Raw genomic sequence first — 22,364 nt, 5'->3', positions numbered from 1 at the left:
TCCGTTACCCTGCGGCACAGTATCGACTTGCGCGCTTTGCTGTGTACGCCGCTTTGGGTACGGTTGTTCATTTGGGCTGGTACCGTGACTCTGAGCCTGGGGTATAGGGTATTCTGGACACTCCACTGTTGCTACACTACAAGGCCACTCCAGCGTCCAGGCTGGGAGTACTCAGGGCACGTGAACAGTGTCATTTGGGGGCAAGAGAAAGGAATGTGAGGTGTTTATTGTATTTAATATATATGTGATATATACTCTCTGTAACCACGGTTGTCATTACTGTTAATACTACTGTTTATCCCCCTGTTCAGTAAAGTTACTGTTTTTGCATCAGGAGCTGGAGTTCGTGTCGCTTTCCTTATTCCATGACTTCGCTGTATCCTGGGGGTCCCTCCCCGCTTCACGGTCTTACAACTGCCCCTACCGCTCATCACTAATCCTGAATACAGTTTAATATGATCTCCAGCTGAATCTCTGTAGGAATGGAGTTCATGAGGAGACATAAGGTGCAGAGAGGAGGTGGGGATGTGGCCGTGTCCTGCTGTGTGATTAGGACTGGTTTTGTGTGTACTAATAGGACGGCGGCCATTTTATTTCTCCTAATGATTGCTCCCCAGACAAAATGAGCCATTATAACTAATGAAAGATATTTGGGAATATATTTATAATAAAGTAATATTTAGGTATTTTCTTTGTCTTAATTCCTGGAGAACCTCTTTAAGGACCGTGCGTATTTTTGCAATTCTGACGTGTCACTTTATGTAGTAATAACTTTTGAATGCTTTTATTTATCCAACAGATTCTGAGATTGTTTTCTCATGACATATTTTGCTTTCTAATGAAATTGTGGTAAATAAGCTATTTTTACTGCTATTGGGGTGTCCACCTTATTAAATAGATAAGCAATTATGCCTTGATTCTCAAAATGGGGCGAATAAGCTGTCTAACTTAACTGTTATTGGGGTGCCCACCTTGTTTCATAGATAAGCAATTCTATTATGCTTTGATTCTCAATTTGGGGTAAATAAGCTGTCTAATACTACTGTTATTGAGGTGTCTACCTGAATGAAAAGATAAGCAATTCTATTACACCTTGATTCTCGAATTGGGGCGAATATTCTTTCTCATTTAACTGTAATTGGGGTATCCACCTTGTTAAAGCAATTCCATCAGGTCTTGTTTCTCAAAATGGGGTGAATAAGTTGTGTAATTTAACTTTTATTGGAGTGCCCAACTTGTTTAATAGTTAAGCAATTCAATTACACCTTGATTCTCAAATTGGGGTAAATAAACTGTCTATATTTACTGTTATTGGGGTGCCCACCTTGTTTCATAGATAAGCAATTCCATTTGGCTTTGATTCTTAAATTGGGGTGAATACGTTTTCTCATTTAAAAGGGTTGTCTCACTTCAGCAAATGGAATTTATCATCATGTAGAGAAAGTAAATACAAGCCACTTACTAATGTATTGTTATTATCCATATTGCATCCTTTGCTGGCTAGACTCATTTTTCCATCAACCTATACACTTCTTGTTACTATGGTTATGACCACCCTTCAAACCAGGATTGGTGGCCGTGCTTTCACACTATAGGAAAAACCACCAGCCTATGTGTGTTCCTATGGTCCCAGCCACCAGAGAGGTCTGTGCTTTTGTCTTTAGTATGCAAGCACGGCCACCAATGCTGGTCCGATATGTCAGAGCTGCTGCATAAAGTGCGGGCCGTCTGTGTGCGCTTTCGGCGTTCACACCCTGCTGCTACTCACCTGTCAGCGCTGCAGCGAAACTTCAGCCTTCCCGCTCACATATGCGACGTGCCCACAAGGTGGAACTCAACCTTGCACATGCTGGCCAGACTGTGCGAGCAGCAGCAGGCGATAGTGGAGTTGCAGCTGCAGCACGCATGGGCTCTGCGGAACAGCACCACTTCACCACAAATGACTGGGCCTCCATGCGAGACCTGTGTTCATTGTTGTGCTGTTTCGAGTACTCCACCAACATGGTCAGTGCCGATAACTAGGGATGAGCGAACCCGAACTGTATAGTTTTTCGTAAAAGTCTGGGTTCGAGTTCGGTGTTCGTCGCTTTCTTGGCGCTTTTTGAAAGGCTGCAAAGCAGCCAATCAACAAGCGTCATACTACTTGCCCCAAGAGGCCGTCACAGCCATGCCTACTATTGGCATGGCTGTGAGTGGCCAGTGCAGCATGTGACCCAGCCTCTATTTAAGCTGGAGTCACATAGCGCCGCCCGTCACTCTGCTCTGATCAGTATAGGGAGAGGTTGCAGCTGCGACGTTAGGGCGAGATTAGGCTGATTAACTCCTCCAAAAGACTTCTTTCAGAGATCGATCTGCAGCTGTGGATGATTGAACTGCTGCTATTGAATTGCTCACTGTTTTTAGGCTGCCCAGAGCATTTTTTCAGTCACTTTTTTCTGGGGTGATCGGCGGCCATTTTGTGTCTTGTGGCCCGCCAGCACAAGCTGCCACCAAGTGCATTTAACCCTCAATAGTGTGGTTGTTTTTTGGCTAAATCCTACATCAGGGTCAAGCTGTCACACCAAGTGCATTTAACCATCAATAGTCTGGTTATTTTTTGGCCATATCCCAGTCTAATTCTGTCAGTAAACCTATACCTGTCACCCAGCGTCTAAATACTAGGCCTCAAATTTACATCCATCTAAATCTGCGGTTATTGCTGTGGCTGGTCAAGTTATTTAGTGTCCGTCAAAGCACAGTTTTTGTTCTGGGTTGAAATACAATTCCCAATTTAGCAATTTCATAATTTAGTGGTTTCTGCTGTATCAGAGCTACTTTAAATCTATCCCTAAAAGGGTATATAAGATTCAAGGTGCACATAGGGTCATTCTGAATAACTTCACACACACGCTACTGTGCATTTCCAAGTCTAATTCTGTCGGTAAACCTATACCTGTCACCCAGCGCCTAAATACTAGGCCTCAAATTTATATTCAGCTAAATCTGTCGTTACTGCTGTGCCTGTATTAGTGTAATACGGTACCTAAATAGATAGCCAGATAGTGTTAGGTGTCTGTAAAAAAAGGCCTGAATTTGAATTCAATACATTGGGCCAAATAATATTTTTCTTATTGTGGTGAACGGTAACAATGAGGAAAACATCTAGTAAGGGACGCGGACATGGTCGTGGTGGTGTTAGTGGACCCTCTGGTGCTGGGAGAGGACGTGGCCGTTCTGCCACAGCCACACGTCCTAGTGTACCAACTACCTCAGGTCCCAGTAGCCGCCATAATTTACAGCGATATTTGGTGGGGCCCAATGCCGTTCTAAGGATGGTAAGGCCTGAGCAGGTACAGGCATTAGTCAATTGGGTGGCCGACAGTGGATCCAGCACGTTCACATTATCTCCCACCCAGTCTTCTGCAGAAAGCGCACAGATAGCGCCTGAAAACCAAGCCCATCAGTCTGTCACATCACCCCCATGCATACCAGGGAAACGGTCTGAGCCTCAAGTTATGCAGCAGTCTCTTATGCTGTTTGAAGACTCCGCTGGCAGGGTTTCCCAAGGGCATCCACCCAGCCTTTCCCCAGCAGTGGAAGACATAGAATGGGTGGAAGACGATGCAGGGGACGATGAGGTCCTAGACCCCACATGGAATGAAGGTCGTGCCACTGACTTTCACAGTTCGGAGGAAGAGGCAGTGGTGAGACCGAGCCAACAGCGTAGCAAAAGAGGGAGCGGTGGGCAAAAGCAGAACACCCGCCGCCAAGAGACTCCGCCTGCTACTGACCGCCGCCATCTGGGACCGAGCACCCTAAAGGCAGCTTCAAGGAGTTCCCTGGCCTGGCACTTCTTCAAACAATGTGCTGACGACAAGACCCGAGTGGTTTGCAAGCTGTGCCATCAGAGCCTGAAGCGAGGCATTAACGTTCTGAACCTTAGCACAACCTGCATGACCAGGCACCTGCATGCAAAGCATGAACTGCAGTGGAGTAAACACCTTAAAAACAAGGAAGTCGCTCAGGCTCCCCCTGCTACCTCTTCTGCTGCTGCCGCCTCGGCCTCTTCTGCTGCTGCCGCCTCGGCCTCTTCCTCCGCCTCTGGAGGAACGTTGGCACCTGCCGCCCAGCAAACAGGGGATGTACCACCAACACCACCACCACCTCCGTCACCAAGCGTCTCAACCATGTCACACGGCAGCGTTCAGCTCTCCATCTCACAAACATTTGAGAGAAAGCGTAAATTCCCACCTAGCCACCCTCGATCCCTGGCCCTGAATGCCAGCATTTCTAAACTACTGGCCTATGAAATGCTGTCATTTAGGCTGGTGGACACAGACAGCTTAAAACAGCTCATGTCGCTTGCTGTCCCACAGTATGTTGTTCCCAGCCGCCACTACTTCTCCAAGAGAGCCGTGCCTTCCCTGCACAACCAAGTATCCGATAAAATCAAGTGTGCACTGCGCAACGCCATCTGTAGCAAGGTCCACCTAACCACAGATACGTGGACCAGTAAGCACGGCCAGGGACGCTATATCTCCCTAACTGCACACTGGGTAAATGTAGTGGCAGCTGGACCCCAGGCGGAGAGCTGTTTGGCGCACGTCCTACCGCCGCCAAGGATCGCAGGGCAACATTCTTTGCCTCCTGTTGCCACCTCCTCCTTCTCGGCTTCCTCCTCCTCTTCTTCCACCTGCTCATCCAGTCAGCCACACACCTTCACCACCAACTTCAGCACAGCCCGGGGTAAACGTCAGCAGGCCATTCTGAAACTCATATGTTTGGGGGACAGGCCCCACACCGCACAGGAGATTTGGCGGGGTATAGAACAACAGACCGACGAGTGGTTGCTGCCGGTGAGCCTCAAGCCCGGCCTGGTGGTGTGCGATAATGGTCGAAATCTCGTTGCAGCTCTGGGACTAGCCGGTTTGACGCACATCCCTTGCTTGGCGCATGTGCTGAATTTGGTGGTGCAGAAGTTCATTCACAACTACCCCGACATGTCAGAGCTGCTGCATAAAGTGTGGGCTGTCTGTTCGCGCTTCCGGCGTTCACATCCTGCCGCTGCTCGCCTGTCTGCGCTACAGCGTAACTTCGGCCTTCCCGCTCACCGCCTCATATGCGACGTGCCCACAAGGTGGAAGTCCACCTTGCACATGCTGGATAGACTGTGCGAGCAGCAGCAGGCCATAGTGGAGTTTCAGCTGCAGCACGCACGGGTCAGTCGCACTGCGGAACAGCACCACTTCACCACCAATGACTGGGCCTCCATGCGAGACCTGTGTGCCCTGTTGCGCTGTTTCGAGTACTCCACCAACATGGCCAGTGGCGATGACGCCGTTATCAGCATTACAATACCACTTCTATGTCTCCATGAGAAAACACTTAGGGCGATGAAGGAAGAGGAGGTGGCCCAGGAGGAGGAGGAGGAGGAAGAGGGGTCATTTTTAGCACTTTCAGGCCAGTCTCTTCGAAGTGACTCAGAGGGAGGTTTTTTGCAACAGCAGAGGCCAGGTAAAAATGTGGCCAGCCAGGGCCCACTACTGGAGGACGAGGATGAGGAGGAGGTGGAGGAGGATGAGGATGAAGCATGGTCACAGCGGGGTGGCACCCAACACAGCTCGGGCCCATCACTGGTGCGTGGCTGGGGGGAAACGCAGGACGATGACGATACGCCTCCCACAGAGGACAGCTTGTCCTTACCCCTGGGCAGCCTGGCACACATGAGCGACTACATGCTGCAGTGCCTGCGCAATGACAGCAGAGTTGCCCACATTTTAACGTGTGTGGACTACTGGGTTGCCACCCTGCTGGATCCATGGTACAAAGACAATGTGCCCACCTTACTTCCTGCACTGGAGCGTGATAGGAAGATGCGCAAGTACAAGCGCACGTTGGTAGACGCGCTACCGAGAGCATTCCCAAATGTAACAGGGGAACAAGTGGAAGCCCAAGGCCAAGGCAGAGGAGGAGCAAGAGGTCGCCAAGGCAGCTGTGTCACGGCCAGCTCCTCTGAGGGCAGGGTTAGCATGGCAGAGATGTGGAAAAGTTTTGTCAACACGCCACAGCTAACTGCACCACCACCTGATACGCAACGTGTTAGCAGGAGGCAACATTTCACTAACATGGTGGAACAGTACGTGTGCACACCCCTCCACGTACTGACTGATGGTTCGGCCCCATTCAACTTCTGGGTCTCTAAATTGTCCACGTGGCCAGAGCTAGCCTTTTATGCCTTGGAGGTGCTGGCCTGCCCGGCGGCCAGCGTTTTGTCTGAACGTGTATTCAGCACGGCAGGGGGTCATTACAGACAAACGCAGCCGCCTGTCTACAGCCAATGTGGACAAGCTGACGTTCATAAAAATGAACCAGGCATGGATCCCACAGGACCTGTCCATCCCTTGTGCAGATTAGACATTAACTACCTCCCCTTAACCATATATTATTGTACTCCAGGGCACTTCCTCATTCAATCCTATTTTTATTTTCATTTTACCAGTTATATTGCGAGGCAACCCAAAGTTGAATGAACCTCTCCTCTGTCTGGGTGCCGGGGCCTAAATATATGCCAATGGACTGTTCCAATGTTGGGTGACGTGAAGCCTGATTCTCTGCTATGACATGCAGACTGATTCTCTGCTGACATGAAGCCAGATTCTCTGTTACGGGACCTCTCTCCTCTGCCTGGGTGCCTGGGCCTAAATATATGACAATGGACTGTTACAGTGGTGGGTGACGTGAAGCCTGATTCTCTGCTATGACATGCAGACTGATTCTCTGCTGACATGAAGCCAGATTCTCTGTTACGGGACCTCTCTCCTCTGCCTAGTTGCCTGGGCCTAAATATATGACAATGGACTGTTACAGTGGTGGCTGACGTGAAGCCTGATTCTCTGCTATGACATGCAGACTGATTCTCTGCTGACATGAAGCCAGATTCTCTGTTAAGGGACCTCTCTCCTCTGCCTGGGTGCCTGGGCCTAAATATCTGACAATGGACTGTTACAGTGGTGGGTGACGTGAAGCCAGATTCTCTGCTATGGGACCTCTCTCCAATTGATATTGGTTAATTTTCATTTATTTTATTTTTATTTTTATTCATTTCCCTATCCACATTTGTTTGCAGGGGATTTACCTACATGCCTTTTGCAGCCCTCTAGCTCTTTCCTGGGCTGTTTTACAGCCTTTTTAGTGCCGAAAAGTTCGGGTCCCCATTGACTTCAATGGGGTTCGGGACGAAGTTCGGGTCGGGTTCGGATCCCGAACCCGAACATTTCCGGGAAGTTCGGCCGAACTTTTCGAACTCGAACATCCAGGTGTTCGCTCAACTCTACCGATAACGCCATTCTCAGCGTTACTATCCCACTTCTATGCCTCCTTGAAAAAACGCTGCTGACGATGATGGAAGAGGATGTGGCACAGGAGGAGGAAGAGGAGGCAGAGGGATCATTTCATAGGGTTTCTGGCCAGTCATTCACAAGTGGCTCCGAGGGTGGTTCCTGAACCCACAAACGCCAGGTACACAATTGTCCAGCCAGGGCACAGTTCTGGAGTATGACTAGGTGGAGGAGGAGATGGAGGAGGAGGAACAGTGTTCACAGCAGGGTGGCACCCAGACCAGCTCATGGCCATCCCTGGTGCGTGGCTGGGGGGATACAGACAATACACCTCCCACAGAGGACAGATTTTCGTTGCCTCTGGGCAGCCAGGCACACATGAGCGATTACATGGTGCATTGTCTCCGCAACGACCGCTGAGTTGCCAACATTCTAACTTGTGCTGATTACTGGGTGGCCACGCTGCTGGATCCCCATTACAAGAACAACGTACTGTCCTTAATACCCTCACTGGAGTGTGATTGTAAGATGTGCGAGTACAAGCACGCGCTGGTAGATGCGCTGCTGGGGGCATTCCCACCTGACAGCGGGGGCACAGTGGAAGCACAAGGAAAAGGCAGAGGAGGAGGAAGAGATTGCCAACGCAGCTGGGGTACCGCCAGCACCTCAGAAGGCAGGGTTAGCATCGCCAAAATGTGGAAAAGCTTTGTCAGCACGCCACAACAACCAGCACCACCAGCTGATATGGAACGTCTTAGCAGGAGGCAGCATCTCAGCAACATGGTGGAGCAGTATGAGTGCACACTAATTTGTCTGTAAAATTTTTGTGTGTGATATACCACGGTTATACCTAGTAGACAAGTAAAAAAAAAATCACTAATTTGTCTGTTACATTTTCGGGTGAAATTCACAAATTTTTGGGTGTGATATACCACTGGTATACCTAGTAGACAGCTTAATAAATTTCACAAATTTTTCTGTTACATTCTTGGGTTGACATTTTACAATTTTTGCCGTGAATAAACCTCTGCTCTGCATAGGTGACAGGGACCGAAATTTTAAAATAATCTGTTCCATTTGTGGGTGACATTAACCCATTTCTGGCGATGCAAAAACCTCTGTTTCTGCATAGGTGACAGGGACTTTAATTGGCCCTTTCATTCGATCCTTCTGCTTTAATAACTTGTCCCACATTTCCACTTCATCCCATTGCAGCCATTGACCTCCCTTGGGGGCATTACCTTTCTCACGCTCCCTCTCCGGCGTGGAACCCTGATTCGCCGATAACCGTGATCAACATGGTAGGTTCAGAAAAGAACAACGAAAGTTGATAGAGAAGATATCCAAATGGATCGTTGACGTCACAGGGACATGCGATCAGGCAGAAGTTATCTAGAGTCAACAAAGCGGCAGCAGGGCCTCTCCTGGCTAACGTTTCCAAATCCAAAATAGTGACATTCCCTATAATTTTTTATTAATCATTCCAATAACAGGGCATCTTAAGAGTCCTGTATTGTTATTTATCATCACTACCTCCCCAAGTCGGGAGTGGGTAATTGCCGTGCGCCCCCTCCTTAACTTGGAAGCTTTTGCTTCAATACTTTGTCCAACATTTCCGCTCGATTACATTTAATTTCATCCATTGACCTCCCTTGGATGTGGTATCCCTTTCTCAGGCTCCCTCTCCGGCCTGGAACCCCGATTCCCCGCCACTGGTGATCACCATGGTAGGCGCATAGAAAAACATCGAAAGTTGATTGAGAAGATAAGCAATTGGATCGTGGACATCACGGGGACGTGCGACATGGTGGAGCAGTATGTGTGCACACGCCTACACGTACTGACTGATGGGTCTGCCCCCTTCAACTTCTGGGTCTCCAAAATTGGGCACATGGCCTGAGCTTGCCCTTTACGCCTTGGAGGTGCTGGCCTGCCCTGCAGCCAGTGTATTGTCTGAACGTGTGTTTAGCACGACTGGAGGGGGTTATCACAGGTTATATTTCCCAATGTTTTGGGGTATACCCTAATTTAAAAAAATAAAAATAAATTTAAAACCAAAAAGTAGTGTAGGCTACCTCCTACTCCACCACCGACGCTTCCACCTACACCGCCACATCCACCGTCACCTTAACCTCCTACTCCATATGGACCTCATCCTCCTAGATCAAGATTATTATTTTTTATTTTTACGTACTGTATGTCATGTTATTTAAAGTCATTTCCCTATCCACATTTGTTTCGAGAGCACTTGCCATGCTCTTAACCACATTTTGATGCCATTTGCAGCACTCTAGCCCGTTCCATGACATTTTTACAGCCATTTTAGTGCTCAAAAGTTCGGGTCCCCATTGACTTCAATGGGGTTCGGGTTCAAGTTCGGGTCCCGAACTCTAACTTTTTTGTGAAGTTCGTCTGAACCCGTCAAACCCGAACATCAAGGTGTCCGCTCAACTCTATTTAGAACATATAACTGCACCGCACTAGGGCAAATAAAATGTAGAAATATTTCCCTGTAATAACCCCTGTTAATGCCTTACCAAACAGCACTGGCACCCTAATAAAGAGAACGGTTTGATGGAATTACAGAGCTGTATAATGGCAATTTGGATCCCCAGTCAGTGCTGTAAGGTGTAATAGGAATGTCCATATTACCCAGGTTGTAACCTCCCCTACTGAACCCTGTCCAACATAAATTCTGTGGAATGATTCCTCCCTATCCTTTCCTTACACCTTGAATAATCTTTCCCTGCACTTGTAAATATTTTTTTCTATCACTGTCTCTAGCACCTGCAGACACGTCTCTCCCTGCACTAAGTACACTTGTAAATGGCAGAATCTAAGATGGCTGCACTATTTATAGGGCTGTGACGTCACAGGGCTGACGGCTGCATGCATGGCATATGGGTGATGCCGCCTTCCCAGAGTTCCTTTCTCCATGTCCACACATGTGCAGCAGCCATTTTAGGAAAAAATGCCATTCATTACCACGAAGCGCAAGGAAATTCGCATTCGGTGCAAATCGAATTTTTCCTGAAATTCGGAACTAGTTCCACTTCTTCAGCTTCGATTCGCTCATCTCTAGTTAAAACCTTCTACAGCATCTTATTTTCTTTAGCAGGACATCCCGAAACACAGAAAGAACATAACTCTCTTGCATGTCAAACTCTGATAAGGAAGTGGCTACCTTGGCCTTGTAGCTAGAACTCCCCACATCCTTCCAGCTGGCTCATTCATTTCCCACATATTCACAAGAAAATACTTATACAAAATGGATTCTCATCCCTCACACAGGAGAGACCAAGAATGAGGCACAGCACATAGAGTGAGCTGGGAAGTTACTGTAGATTCCTGCATGTGGCATGTGGCATGTGGCATCTAGCAGTGAAGGGGAGTTAAAGTTGCACCACCTGAGGCACTAGATAAAGCAAAGATACAGCAGAATCACGAAGTTGAGACCAAAGTTATATTTAAAAGACACCTGCCTAGCCAATGCACCCTAACAGTAGCTGGGCCTGTTTAGTAGACATGCCTGAGACCAAGACCTAACAGCCATCCGTTCGCTTGTTAGCAATACTGTGTGCAAAGAAATACTACAGCTTGTGGTGCTCTGTGCATACTGTGTGGAACCATGCCAAGTGCAGGAAGAGCTGTTGACATCTTCATTTTTTTTGCTGCCAGCCAGTGCAGATTTGTGCCAGAGTGCTTATGCCCATAGGAGATGGATGCACTACAGCCATGGAAGAGAGTAATCTGCAACTACTTAAAGAGATTACATATAGTTGCTTTTTGCACTTAAAGAGACAGTTTTCACTTTTAATCTTCTGTGTTTTGCTAAGACTGTGTCATCATTGAGAGACAGTAAGCATTTTCTTGCTGCCCAACATGAAACTGTAACTTAAAGGGGTATTCCCATCACAGACATTCGCGATATGCCCCCATTGTCTGATAGGTGCGGGTCTACAATGAGAACGGAGCAGGGAATTTAACGGACGGTGCATTGTGCATGCACAGCCGCCCTCCATTAATTTCTATGGGGCTGCCAAAAATAGCCGAGCCTATTTCCGTCTGCCCCATAGAAATGAATAGGAGCAGGGTGCGCAGTGTGCTCCCATTCACTTCTATGGGAGCAGCGCTTGGTGGTGGACGGACCCTGGAAAATCCAGGTTCCTCCAGCCACAGATCTCCCCGCTTTGTTATCGTTGTAGGTGCGGGTACCACCTCTGGGACCCACACCTATCAGACAATGTGGGCATATTCTAGCGATAGGCCCCTATTGTCTGTGATGGGAATACCCCTTTAACTTTGTTGACTGCAGTGAGAACTTGAGTTAAATGTAAAAATAAAATAAAAAAATTAATTCTTGTTACACCTAGGTCCTCTGTTTCTATCCACCATCCTAGAGTGGGAAGAAATACCTACCATTCGATGGCCCAAAAGATCATTTCTGTACAGTGTGAACCCCTTACATGATTGTTAACTGCAAGTGGAAAATCTGCACCATTTTACAGTAGCAGAAAAGTGTATGTAATTTAAACAAATCTCATCCACATGCTACATAAAAAACATTTGCATGCAGTGCTAATATCACAATAGGGATCAGTAAGACCCTAAACATCATTTGCACCACTAGCTCTACTTACTTGCATGGTCCATCCTAGGTGACGGCTCACAACTGGACTGCGGTCTCTTCCTCACTAAGTGTAGGGGCCTAGAAGGAACAGTACAAAAATAATAAATGTAAATATGGATACACAGAGAAGATAACAGACTAGTTGGGTTGGACAAATAGAACCAAACCAAAATTGAAGACTAGCAGAACAGTACAAGCCAAAGTCAATACCAGGAGAATCTAGACAAAGCCAAATTGGAAACCAGAAATGTACCAAGCGAGAAGATCACACCGGGAAGTCTCGTCAAATCGAAACAGTCAGACAGAGGTGTAAGAGTCAGAAATAAGCCAAAGTCCAAGAATCCAGAGGTCAATGCATAGAAGGGTATTTGTGGATAAGGCTACTTTCACACTCGCGTTTGGTGCGGATCCGTCTTGTATCTGCACAGACAGATCCGCACCAATAATGCAAACGCTTGTATCCGTTCATAAAGGATCCGTTTGCATTATTCATAAAAAAAAAGTGTAAGTCAAAACGGATCCGTCTTGAATTACATTGAAAGTCAATGGGGGGCGGATCTGTTTTCAATTGCACCATATTGTGTCAGTGAAAACGGATCCGTCCCCATTGACTTACACTGTAAGTCAGGACGGATCCGTTTGGCTCCGCATAGTCAGACGGTCATCAAAATGCTGCAAGCTGTGTTTTAGTAACCGTCTAAAAAAACGCAACCGAGACCAAAACGCAGCCAAACTAATGCATTCTGAACGGATCCTTATCCATTCAGAATGCATTGGGGCTTAATTGATCCATTTTGGGCCGCTTGTGAGAGCCCTGAAATGGATCTCACAAGCGGACCCAGAAACGCCAGTGTGAAAGTAGCCTAAGACATGTTAATCAAATAGCAACTGTGGCCAGCAGTTGCCTGTTTAAATAGGGCACCCCATTGATCACATGGGGCATCTAAGTCACTCCAGACTTCCAAATGTCCCAGTGTCTGGAGCTCCAGCACATGGAGGGCTGGCTTTGTTATCTGGCAACAAGATGCCTGCTGTGGAACGTGCATGCCGGTCAGCTACATGTTTGATCCCCAGCTTGGTTATTGTGGCATAGGTAGGGATAACATACTGCAATGCTAGCTGCGGAATGCACCTGCTGGTAAGCTAGGAACATGACAGGTTAATTCCACAGGAAATCTGCATCAAAACCCACATGTTACATGAAGAGGGCATTGGCTATTTGTTCGGTCCCACTAAATTACCCATCACCTTACTCACAGCCCCTCCCCCCAAACCCATAGAAATAAACACACCAAACCACTGCTTGGATTTAATCGGCCACAGCAGCCGTTTATTGAATAAATACAAAATATATAACATAAGTTAACCAATGACGAGGGAGGTCCTAGAAGCCCCAATAACTTCATAACACTGGAACACCTATGTCACCATCTTGCCCCCAGCCGTTGAACCCAGCTCGGAGGCAGCAACTGATGGACGCGTAATTAGTTCCTACCAGCTCCTCAATGAGAGTCCAGCCCCTCCCGCGGGGCCCTCCCATCCTCAGGTACCACCATATTCCTCCACTTCAAGGACCTCCCCCGCCTCCACGACTGCCGCGACACGGAAAAACAAAAACACCAACACTTCCCCTACTTCCACCTCCAATAGGGATGGGTGGGTGGGCGTTTCGGTCTCCTGGCCACACTGCTCTCCGATCCGCCCACTTCCTCCTTCTCCGCTCCGGCCACGCCCCCCGCTGCCCTGGCAACTCGCGCCTCCACCCGATACCGCCCCCACACACATTTACCCTTGCCTCACCTGTCCCTCACCGCCAAGCCCCTTCATGCGCGTCCTCCCCCACCGCTGCGCTCCTGTCCGGCCTGACTTATCCAGAAAAAAAATCTAGCAAAAAGTTCATCTTCCAGTCTGTAGTCAGGGGAGCACAGCAGTGCCAGACTCTCTCGACTACAACCTCAGAGAACCTGTCACCATGAAATTTAATACAATCTAGAGGTAGCATGTTATAGATCAGGAAGAGCTGGGCAGATTGATATTTAGATTGATGTTTAGTTTGTGGGTAAAGATTCAGTAAAATATAATTTATTCATTGAAATTTCTACTCTTTCTGATTCTTATCAGTAATTGATGGTATTCTCTGTGTAAACGTGTATACAGATAATGCTCTCCCCTGTCCAATCGATCCTGAACGCAGCAGCCAGGCTCATCCATCTGTCTAACCGCTACTTCGATGCCTCCACGTGTCCTACCCACAAAGCTCTCCACAGTGCTGCACCACCCACATCTCTTCCCTAATTTCTGTCTACCATCCTAACAATGCTCTCCATTCAGCCAATGATGACTGACATTTGCCATAATCTGAACCTCTCGCGCCTGTCTCCAAGACTTCACCCGAGCTGTACCAGTTCTCTGGAATGCTCTACCCTAAGCAATTAGGTTAATTCATCATAACATCCACGGTTTAAATGCTGACAATCGGCAGGTCTAATACCGGCTTAGTCTCTACAGACCATTGTACAAATCAAGCACTTTTTACCTTTTGTGTCAGCCCCATCTCCTCATAGATTGTAAGCTCTTGCGAGCAGAGACCTCATTCCTCTTGTTTTAATTGTTGACTAGTTTGTTGGTGTGTAATTTATGACTGTACATGAACCCCCCCCCTGATTGGAAAGCACTGTGAAATGTTGGCACTACATAAATAAAGATTATATTTAAATGCTGTGTAACATTTGTGTGCATTAAATGGTCTGTTCTTTATGACGGACTACCTAGAAGCTGGCCAAGCATGCGTGTGAGAAACTCCGTAATAAGGGCAAGGGACATTAGCCAGGAATTCTCTATTTTCCGTTGTTCACATTTTATTTTGTGATTTCATATATCGTATACATGTCAAACATACCTTGGTGCAGCGATGCATAAATTTGTGTGATGTTAGCAGAGCCTTCCTGCATGCAAGAGGCCAAATATATCATTTCTGCAATTCCGCCTGAAATTCTTTTTACACTAGTGCCATCTAATGGCAAAAAATATATTATACATGCTGCAGTTTGGAACTTTTAAAAGGAAATGTATCACCAATTTTTTTTTTTACCACTTAAAACCAGATAGCAAGATTATATTTTCCGATAACAGATTTATTTATTATATTTCCTGAACATTATTATGGGGCCATGGGCCAGACACACAATGGTTAGGAGGGGACCTCATTGACTTCTATAGGAGAGTCTTCTAGGAGTGCTCTGTGCAGAGGTCATTGCACAAGGAGAGAATAGATACGTTTTTACAATCACTTATTGTGAATGGTGGATCCTGTCTTATCTAGACACAGAGGTGACAGATAACTGCAATGTAGTGATCTGTGCAGACCAAGAAGTGGCACCAAATATTAGGCTTAGAGGCCAGTGCAAAAACTGCAGGATTGTATGTTTTTTCTTTAAAGGGAACCTGTCATGTGGATATTTGATTACAATCTAACTAATTATATACAATCATTAACTACTAAAAAGTGCCTATGTATTCACTTACTGGTGTGACAGATGGTTACCTCATAATATACACACAAAGATGCCGCATGCCGCATGCTGATGAGCTGATTCGAGTCCAGTGTGATGTCATGGAGTCCAGCGTATATTTAATTCAGAGCTATAGCCACTCCCCTGCCCACCTGCTGCTGATTCATATGGAAACAAACTGTCACTCAGCAGAAGGTGGGCAGGGAGAGTCAGGAGCTCATGAATATTCATGACTCATCATTATCAGCTGGAGCTTTTCAATACAAGATGTTGGCAGATTGACTGGGTCAATTAAAGAAAGTGACCCAGCATTTTGCTAAGAGAATCAGTCACTTATTTATGTTGCCCTTAGTTAGGACACCATAAAACTGGTGACAGGTTCTCTTTAAATATAGATATTATAGTAACATAGTATATAAGGCCGAAAAAATACATTTGTCCATCCAGTTCGGCCTGTTATCCTCCAAGCTGATCCAGAGGAAGGCAAAAAAAAACCTGTGAGGTAGAAGCCAATTTTCCCCACTTAAGCGGAAAAAAATTCCTTCCCGACTCCAATCAGGCAATCAGAATAACTCCCTGGATCAACGACCCCTCTCTAGTAGCTATAGCCTGTAATATTATTACACTCCAGAAATACATCCAGGCCCCTCTTGAATTCCTTTATTGTACTCACCATCACCACCTCCTCAGGCAGAGAGTTCCATAGTCTCACTGCTCTTACCACAAAGAATACTCTTCTAGGTTTGTGTACAAACCTTCTTTCCTCTAGACGCAGAGGATGTCCTCTCGTCACAGTCACAGTCCTGGCGAGAAATAGATGATAGAAGAGATCTCTGTACTGACCCCTGATATATTTATACATAGTAATTAGATCTCCCCTCAGTCATCTTTTTTCTAAAGTGAGTAACCCTAATTTTGATAATTTTTCAGGGTACTGTAGTCCACCCATTCCAGTTATTACTGTACCCTCTCCAGTTCTGTTATGTCTGCCTTGTTCACAGGAGACCAGAGCTGTACACAGTACTCCATGTGTGGTCTGACTAGCGATTTGTAAAGTGGAAGGACTATGTTCTCCTCACGGGCATCTATGTCCCTTTTGATGCAACCCATTATCTTTTTGGCCTTGCCTGACACTGGTTTTTACAGCTTAGTTTGCTGTTCACTAAAATTCCTAGGTCCTTTTCCATGTCAGTGTTACCCAGTGTTTTACCATTTAGTATGTACGGGTGACTTGCATTATACCTTCCCATGTGCATAACCTTACATTTGTCAGTGTTAAACCTCATCTGCCACTTATCTGCCAAAGCCACCAATCTATCCAGATCCATCTGTAGCTGTATATTGTCTTCTTTCGTGTCAATTACTTTACACAGTTTAATGTCATCTGCAAAAATTGATATTTTACTGTGCAAGCCTTCTACAAGATCATTAAAGGGGTTGTTAGAGTTATTTTTTTATTCTAAGTTTCTAACTAGGCAAATATAACAGCTTTCCAATTATCTCACTTCATCTCCAGTGGCTGGTTTCTCAGATTTCACTGAAGGTCACATGACCTGTGATGTCAGCTTCTTTCCCTGCTCGATAATGTTTGTGAATAGAGTTGAGCGAACACCTGGATGTTCGGGTTCGAGAAGTTCGGCCGAACTTCCCGAAAATGTTCGGGTTCGGGATCCGAACCCGATCCGAACTTCGTCCCGAACCCGAACCCCATTGAAGTCAATGGGGACCCGAACTTTTCGGCACTAAAACGGCTGTAAAACAGCCCAGTAAAGGGCTAGAGGGCTGCAAAAGGCAGCAACATGTAGGTAAATCCCCTGAAAACAAATGTGGATAGGGAAATGTATTAAAATAAAAATTAAATAAATAAAAATTAACCAAAATCAATTGGAGAGAGGTCCCATAGCAGAGAATCTGGCTTCCCGTCACCCACCACTGGAACAGTCCATTCTCAGATATTTAGGCCCCGGCACCCAGGCAGAGGAGAGAGGTCCCGTAACAGACAATCTGGCTTCATGTCAGCAGAGAATCAGTCTTCATGTCATAGCAGAGAATCAGGCTTCACGTCAGCCACCACTGCAACAGTCCATTGTCATAAATTTAGGCCCAGCACCCAGGCAGAGGAGAGTGGTCCCGTAACAGAGGATCTGGCTTCATGTCAGCAGAGAATCAGTCTGCATGTCATAGCAGAGAATCAGTCTTCATGTCATAGCAGAGAATCAGGCTTCACGTCACCCACCACTGTAAGAGTCCATTTTCATAAATTTAGGCCCAGCACCCAGGCAGAGGAGAGAGGTCCCGTAACAGACAATCTGGCTTTATGTCAGCAGAGAATCAGTCTTCATGTCATAGCAGAGAATCAGGCTTCACGTCACCCACCACTGCAACAGTCCATTTTCATAAATTTAGGCCCAGCACCCAGGCAGAGGAGAGAGGTCCCGTAACAGACAATCTGGTTTCATGTCAGCAGAGAATTAGTCTGCATGTCATAGCAGAGAATGAGGCTTCACATCAGCCACCACTGCAACAGTCCATTGGCATATATTTAGGCCCAGCACCCAGGCAGAGGAGAGAGGTCCCGTAACAGACAATCTGGCTTCATGTCAGCAGAGAATCAGTCTTCATGTCATAGCAGAGAATCAGGCTTCACGTCACCCACCACTGCAACAGTCCATTTTCATAAATTTAGGCCCAGCACCCAGGCAGAGGAGAGAGGTCCCGTAACAGACAATCTGGCTTCATGTCAGCAGAGAATCAGTCTGCATGTCATAGCAGAGAATCAGTCTTCATGTCATAGCAGAGAATCAGGCTTCACGTCACCCACCACTGTAAGAGTCCATTTTCATAAATTTAGGCCCAGCACCCAGGCAGAGGAGAGAGGTCCCGTAACAGACAATCTGGTTTCATGTCAGCAGAGAATTAGTCTGCATGTCATAGCAGAGAATGAGGCTTCACATCAGCCACCACTGCAACAGTCCATTGGCATATATTTAGGCCCAGCACCCAGGCAGAGGAGAGAGGTCCCGTAACAGACAATCTGGCTTCATGTCAGCAGAGAATCAGTCTTCATGTCATAGCAGAGAATCAGGCTTCACGTCACCCACCACTGCAACAGTCCATTTTCATAAATTTAGGCCCAGCACCCAGGCAGAGGAGAGAGGTCCCGTAACAGACAATCTGGCTTCATGTCAGCAGAGAATTAGTCTGCACGTCATAGCAGAGAATGAGGCTTCACATCAGCCACCACTGCAACAGTCCATTGGCATATATTTAGGCCCAGCACACAGGCAGAGGAGAGAGGTCCCGTAACAGACAATCTGGCTTCATGTCAGCAGAGAATCAGTCTTCATGTCATAGCAGAGAATCAGGCTTCACGTCACCCACCACTGCAACAGTCCATTTTCATAAATTTAGGCCCAGCACCCAGGCAGAGGAGAGAGGTCCCGTAACAGACAATCTGGCTTCATGTCAGCAGAGAATTAGTCTGCATGTCATAGCAGAGAATGAGGCTTCACATCAGCCACCACTGCAACAGTCCATTGGCATATATTTAGGCCCAGCACCCAGGCAGAGGAGAGAGGTCCCGTAACAGACAACCTGGCTTCATGTCAGCAGAGAATTAGTCTGCATGTCATAGCAGAGAATCAGGCTTCACGTCAGCCACCAATGCAACAGTCCATTGTCAGATATTTAGGCCCAGCACCCAGGCAGAGGAGAGAGGTCCCGTAACAGAGGATATGGCTTCATGTCAGCAGAGAATTAGTCTGCATGTCATAGCAGAGAATCAGGCTTCACGTCACCCAACATTGGAACAGTCCATTGGCATATATTTAGGCCCCGGCACCCAGACAGAGGAGAGGTTCATTCAACTTTGGGTAGCCTCGCAATATAATGGTAAAATGAAAATAAAAATAGGATTGAATGAGGAAGTGCCCTGGAGTCCAATAATATATGGTTAAGGGGAGGTAGTTAATGTCTAATCTGGACAAGGGACGGACAGGTCCTGTGGGATCCATGCCTGGTTCATTTTTATGAACGTCAGCTTGTCCACATTGGCTGTAGACAGGCGGCTGCGTTTGTCTGTAATGACGCCCCCTGCCGTGCTGAATACACGTTCAGACAAAACGCTGGCCGCCGGGCAGGCCAGCACCTCCAAGGCATAAAAGGCTAGCTCTGGCCACGTGGACAATTTAGAGACCCAGAAGTTGAATGGGGCCGAACCATCAGTCAGTACGTGGAGGGGTGTGCACACGTACTGTTCCACCATGTTAGTGAAATGTTGCCTCCTGCTAACACGTTGCGTATCAAGTGGTGGTGCAGTTAGCTGTGGCGTGTTGACAAAAGTTTTCCACATCTCTGCCATGCTAACCCTGCCCTCAGACGAGCTGGCCGTGACACAGCTGCCTTGGCGACCTCTTGCTCCTCCTCTGCCTTGGCCTTGGGCTTCCATTTGTTCCCCTGTGACATTTGGGAATGCTCTCAGTAGCGCGTCTACCAACGTGCGCTTGTACTCGTGCATCTTCCTATCACGCTCCAGTGCAGGAAGTAAGGTGGGCACATTGTCTTTGTAGCGTGGATCCAGCAGGGTGGCAACCCAGTAGTCCGCACAGGTTAAAATGTGGGCAACTCTGATGTCGTTGTGCAGGCACTGCAGCATGTAGTCGCTCATGTGTGCCAGGCTGCCCAGGGGTAAGGACAAGCTGTCCTCTGTGGGAGGCGTATCGTCATCGTCCTGCCTTTCCCCCCAGCCACGCACCAGTGATGGACCCGAGCTGCGTTGGGTGCCACCCCGCTGTGACCATGCTTCATCCTCATCCTCCTCCACCTCCTCATCCTCCTCGTCCTCCAGTAGTGGGCCCTGGCTGGCCACATTTGTACCTGGCCTCTGCTGTTGCCAAAAACCTCCCTCTGAGTCACTTCGAAGAGACTGGCCTGAAAGTGCTAAAAATGACCCCTCTTCCTCCTCCTCCTCCTCCTCCTCCTGGGCCACCTCCTCTTCCATCATCGCCCTAAGTGTTTTCTCAAGGAGACATAGAAGTGGTATTGTAACGCTGATAACTGCGTCATCGCCACTGGCCATGTTGGTGGAGTACTCGAAACAGCGCAACAGGGCACACAGGTCTCGCATGGAGGCCCAGTCATTGGTGGTGAAGTGGTGCTGTTCTGTAGTGCGACTGACCCGTGCGTGCTGCAGCTGATACTCCACTATGGCCTGCTGCTGCTCGCACAGTCTGTCCAGCATGTGCAAGGTGGAGTTCCACCTGGTGGGCACGTCGCATATGAGGCGGTGAGCGGGAAGGCCGAAGTTACGCTGTAGCGCAGACAGGCGAGCAGCAGCAGGATGTGAACGCCGGAAGCGCGAACAGACGGCCCGCACTTTATGCAGCAGCTCTGACATGTCGGGGTAGTTGTGAATGAACTTCTGCACCACCAAATTCAGCACATGCGCCAAGCAAGGGATGTGCGTCAAATTGGCTAGTCCCAGAGCTGCAACGAGATTTCGCCCATTATCACACACCACCAGGCCGGGCTTGAGGCTCACCGGCAGCAACCACTCGTCGGTCTTTTGTTCTATACCCCGCCACAACTCCTGTGCGGTGTGGGGCCTGTCCCCCAAACATATGAGTTTCAGAATGGCCTGCTGACGTTTACCCCGGGCTGTGCTGAAGTTGGTGGTGAAGGTGTGTGGCTGACTGGATGAGCAGGTGGAAGAAGAGGAGGAGGAAGCCGAGAAGGAGGAGGTGGCAACAGGAGGCAAAGAATGTTGCCCTGCGATCCTTGGCGGCGGAAGGACGTGCGCTAAACAGCTCTCCGCCTGGGGCCCAGCTGCCACTACATATACCCAGTGTGCAGTTAGGGAGATATAGCGTCCCTGGCCGTGCTTACTGGTCCACGTATCTGTGGTTAGGTGGACCTTGCTACAGATGGCGTTGCGCAGTGCACACTTGATTTTATCGGATACTTGGTTGTGCAGGGAAGGCACGGCTCTCTTGGAGAAGTAGTGGTGGCTGGGAACAACATACTGTGGGACAGCAAGCGACATGAGCTGTTTGAAGCTGTCTGTGTCCACCAGCCTAAATGACAGCATTTCATAGGCCAGTAGTTTAGAAATGCTGGCATTCAGGGCCAGGGATCGAGGGTGGCTAGGTGGGAATTTACGCTTTCTCTCAAATGTTTGTGAGATAGAGAGCTGAACGCTGCCGTGTGACATGGTTGAGACGCTTGGTGACGGAGGTGGTGGTGGTGTTGGTGGTACATCCCCTGTTTGCTGGGCGGCAGGTGCCAACGTTCCTCCAGAGGCAGAGGAAGAGGCCGAGGCGGCAGCAGCAGAAGAGGTAGCAGGGGGAGCCTGAGTGACTTCCTTGGTTTTAAGGTGTTTACTCCACTGCAGTTCATGCTTTGCATGCAGGTGCCTGGTCATGCAGGTTGTGCTCAGGTTCAGAACGTTAATGCCTCGCTTAAGGCTCTGATGGCACAGCGTGCAAACCACTCGGGTCTTGTCGTCAGCACATTGTTTGAAGAAGTGCCATGCCAGGGAGTAGCGGTCAGTAGCAGGCAGAGTCTCTTGGCGGCGGGTGTTCTGCTTTTGCCCACTGCTCCCTCTTTTGCTACGCTGTTGGCTCGGTCTCACCACTGCCTCTTCCTCCGAACTGTGAAAGTCAGTGGCACGACCTTCATTCCATGTGGGGTCTAGGACCTCATCGTCCCCTGCATTGTCTTCCACCCAGTCTTGATCCCTGACCTCCTGTTCAGTCTGCACACTGCAGAAAGACGCAGCAGTTGGCACCTGTGTTTCGTCATCATCAGAGACATGCTGAGGTGGTATTCCCATGTCCTCATCATCAGGAAACATAAGTGGTTGTGCGTCAGTGCATTCTATGTCTTTCACCGCTGGGGAAGGGCTGGGTG

The sequence above is a fragment of the Bufo gargarizans genome, chromosome 5 (assembly GCF_014858855.1).
Source record: "Bufo gargarizans isolate SCDJY-AF-19 chromosome 5, ASM1485885v1, whole genome shotgun sequence".
In the NCBI taxonomy this organism is placed as follows: domain Eukaryota; kingdom Metazoa; phylum Chordata; class Amphibia; order Anura; family Bufonidae; genus Bufo; species Bufo gargarizans.
This window is presented reverse-complemented; position numbering follows the sequence as displayed.